The sequence below is a fragment of the Photinus pyralis genome, unplaced genomic scaffold (assembly GCF_008802855.1).
Source record: "Photinus pyralis isolate 1611_PpyrPB1 unplaced genomic scaffold, Ppyr1.3 Ppyr1.4_LG3b, whole genome shotgun sequence".
Taxonomy (NCBI): domain Eukaryota; kingdom Metazoa; phylum Arthropoda; class Insecta; order Coleoptera; family Lampyridae; genus Photinus; species Photinus pyralis.
In genome coordinates this window covers 7,954,056-7,958,627 of record NW_022170510.1, presented here as the reverse complement: position 1 = coordinate 7,958,627, position 4,572 = coordinate 7,954,056, and positions in this window count along the sequence as shown.

The following is a 4,572-nucleotide window of genomic DNA, read 5'->3' as shown; positions in this document are numbered from 1 at the left end:
ACCATTTTTTTTTCTTACCTCAATCACGGTACCAATTGAATGATCCTTTGGACAAGGTAGTTCTTACCTGAAATCAAAAGAGAATATTAACTCGATGTAAAAATGTGTATTTGGTTTCAAAGAAAAAAACGGCAAACTTTTGAGATAGATTACGCCCCCGAAAGTTATTTTGCATGAAATTGGCATTATTTTTCATTAAATCAACATTTTCTCGAAAACGAATCAACCGATTTTTTGGTTAAAAAATTGTCCTTGACAGATATTTTACGTGTCTCGGCGTTTTTTCCTTTAATCAGTGGTTTTCGATAAATCCGTGGTGGGAAGTTTTCAAATGAACACCCTGTGTAAAATCTGTCTATTGTATTACTAAATATTTAAACTAGTTTTTAAACAAACCGATTTATCATCACATTTTTCTCCATATTGTGTAAGTATGGTCCCCAAAAAATCGATTTTGGCTACTTGATAGAAAAACAAGATTATGTTCATATAGCAAAAATTTCAATGTACACTCGTGGCCACAATGTATATCATAGAAAACAAGGAGAGAAGTAGAGTGAAAAGCTCGGAAATTTGGAAGCGTCGTATTCCACCAGAAAGCTCAAAATTCTTGTGTACAGTTACAGTCGTTCATTTACATTATGTGTTGGCATTACAATTCTCAAGATTCAACCCTCGCGACAGCTCAGTTTTGGTTTGGCTGTGTACAACGGGTCCGTGAAGTTGGAGTGTCGACTTGAAAGGAATTAAGTTCCAAGTAGCTCATAATTTTGTACTCATTTTGTGCTAATTTGTGCTGCCAATTTAAAATTTTGTGCTCATCAGGTTAATGAGTAATTCAACTTTTTCTGATGACACTACAACTTCACGCTTGAGTGTCAACATCGATATTTTCAAAATTTTCTTTTACTATAATTTTGTGCTCATTTTGTGCTAATTTGTGCTGCTAATTTAAAATTTTGTGCTAATCAGGTTAATGAGTAATTCAACTTTCTCTGATGACACTCCAACTTCACGCTTGAGTGTCAACATCGATATTTTCAAAATTTTCTTTTACTATAATTTTGTGCTCATTTTGTGCTAATTTGAGCTGCTAATTTAAAATTTTGTGCTCATCAGGTTAATGAGTAATTCAAATTTTTCTGAAGATACTCACTGTAGTGTCAGTTAGTTGGATATTGCCATCGCCGTTTTTTTGGAAAAAATTTCATCAAATGTCGACATTTTAGATCATTTTAAGCAACTTCTAAATAATAAAATTTTTCTGCCTGTGGGTACGTACCGTACGTACTATGTACAGTGTGGTCCAATTTCGATGGGATTAAATGGGTAATTTTCTTATTAGCGCAGATAAACGAAAACGGTTTTAGTACTCGTGTCCTTATTTTTTATGCTTATTCCATTACCTTTGCCGGAAATAAGCTGACGTCTTTTGTTTTTTCACTAGAGAGAAAAAGTGAAAAATGTTGAAGCTAGAACAAAATGGCTTTAGCATTATTCAAGCAGTTTTTAATGTAGATAACCAATGTCGTCAGTCGTTTGTTTCTAGACCTTTTAATAACCAACTTTTTATTTATTTATTATTGTCTTTATTTTATAGTGGGCGGAGTGTTAGCTAATTAGCTACTCTTTCCACAAAAAAACTTTTGTTATTATCTTTCAGGCAAGATGTATTAATAAGCAAAATTTATTGTAAAAAGCTTATTCTTGAAAATAAGTATGATAAATAAGTATGATGTATTATACATTTTAGGAAAGCTCGTAAAGCAATAAATTTTTTTAAACCATGGTAAATTGTAACTTCAATTTAAAAAAATCAACTTTGAGTTACAACGCAGTTACTAAAAGAATTAGAAACAAACAAATCGTACAAAAGAAATAGGGCTGAATTTGTGTTTATGAACTTATAACATTAATCCGAATTATAATGGAATTTTGTGATAAAATGGTTACCCAATTTTCGTGTATAATTAGTCGTAATGACAATTATCAGGCTGAAGAACGGAATGAAGCCTGTGAATGCGGTATCTGTTTGCACAGCTTGCAATCTGTTTTATTTTAATAGATTTACTATTCTTAAATGTTTTCTATTTTTTTAATGGTAGAACCTAGATTTTAGCGCATTTTTAAACTTATGTTGGAAGGCGCAATTATGACCACTTTCTCCGTCCGTCCATGCGAGGGCGCCACTGCTCCTACAGTTTTCAATATATTTAGTTCGTTCTTCTTGAATTCGGTAGCTCTGTTACCTCATGACGATAAATGTGCGCATGCGCAATATCAATTTTCTTATTTATTAATATATTTTGCTGAAATTTTCACCACCTTTATAGTAAAGGCAAACATATCGCATATGGTAAAAATCAGGTGTGCGCATGCGCAGACTGCACAATGCCCGCATCCTTTTTTTATAGATATTTTTTGGAAAATTTAACCACATTCTAGTAAAGGCAAACGTCCCATATTAGATATGCGCATGCGCAAACCGCCCAATACTAACTTCCTTATTTTTAATTATAGATGCTTCTAATAACGAAAAACATAGGTCACATAACAATGGACTATGGAAGTCCCGAATAATGCATGAAAAATGCTCGCAATTTACTCGCCTTGGGCCCAAACCTCTTTACTTTTAACTTTTATGTCCACAGTAAGGTGCCTTTTGCGGCTTCGCTCTCTTTTTTTTATTACTCTCCCTTGAGCTACATCCAGGGGTGTATTTCCCACAAGGCGGACTAGTTGCGCGCCTAGAGCGGCAAATTCTAGGGACGGTAAATTTTGGTGGAAACATTTTGAGTATTCACCAGTTTTGGTTTTGTTTAGCAAGAAGCATGAAGCGTAGAGATCACAAATTTAAATATCTGATTGTTTGTTGATGAGCGGTAAATACGGCAACCAGGAATAAAACAAGGAAAGGAGTATGTAGCGTTCTTTCCTTACCAATTGATATTCCAAATTTATATTCCTTATATACTTCGAATTTTACTCGTTGATTGTTGAGTGAGAAATAGCAAAGAGGCGCAACTATAATGTAAAATTGCGATACATATTCCCGAAACTTCCCGTGCCCACAGTCCACAGTGGGAGGGGTGTGAGTGTGTTAGACGTGCGACTCTGATGCTTAAAGGCCACCCAATAACACAAACCGATTGAAAACCAATGAAAGAGCGTTGGACTATAATTCCGGAGGTCGGGTGTTCGAACCTGGATTGAGGTGAATTTTTCATCTGTGGCAGATACCTTAGACCAGTTGCGAGCATTCTGCCGGCTACTCTGAATGACGTTTTTCTGCAGTTTTCCTAATTCGTAAGGTAAATACCGGAGTAGTATAAAACAACTTAATACCTTCTCTGCAGAGGCACCTCTAAAAAGCACTATGCGGGTCACTCTGTAATTGGGCGTAAGCCTGTTGAGGGCCCAGAACAAGAGAGGAATAGTAAATAAATAAATAAACGCTGCTACATCTGCGGAAATCGATTATTCTTTACCAAATTGCCGATGTACTGAAGCATCTTGCAATAAGCCTCATCTAAATTAATCGAGTTGCACCTCTCTTTATATTTCTCACCCCATCTAGGTATTCCCTCTGTAAACCCGTTTAGTTTAGATGCCAGTCATTTCTATAGTATATTTGTTATTACCATAGTTCTTTGGTTCGCCACTAGAGGTCGTGATCTTCTTTTTTTTCTACATACGCATGTCCTATACTTCTTCCTTTCAGAGACGATCTGGATCTGGGTTAATTGCGTGCAAATTTTTCTCGATACGCCATTACTTTTTACTTGACTTTGTGTCAATCTGTTTTGGCTGTGAACATATTTCTATTGAGTGTTTTTCTCTATTTCTGATGTGCTGTGGCTGTGCTCCATTGAATACGCTTTGTAAGTAATTAGTGTGAGGTATGTACTTCAGCATTTTTCTTAATACGTTTTTTAGGGTTTTATCTTCCCTCAAGGTTCGCTCAAACTTCTCTCTTAACTTCTTATCATTTTCTCTTCTGGATTACTTTTACGTTATTCTCTACCTGGATATTTCTTACGCAGAACGTGGATGACATCGCAATTTTACTTGGACCCGCCATCTTAGCGAAATTGACATTGGCAACGTCACGTGAGACGACATTACATAACCTACTTCGAAAATTTACACCTGGAGATGTACCTAATTGTTCATTACTAACTGCAAGTATTTGCGAAACCTTTTGGAGAATATTAGCTTTCTATCTTTACACCATCATATTCTTTTTCTATGAATATCTTTACAATTCTTTCGGTGTCTAGAATATTATGGGTTTCCAACTTAGACAATACAGTACATGGACTGCTAATTAGCAGTACAAATTAGCACAAAATGAGCACAAAATTATAGTAAAAAAAATTTTGAAAATATCGATGTTGACACTCAAGCGTGAAGTTGGAGTGTCGTCAGAGAAAGTTGAATTACTCATTAACCTGATGAGCACAAAATTTTAAATTAGAAGCACAAATTAGCACAAAATGAGCACAAAATTATGAGATACATGGGACTTAATTCCTTTCAAGTCGACACTCCAACTTCACGGACCGGTGTACA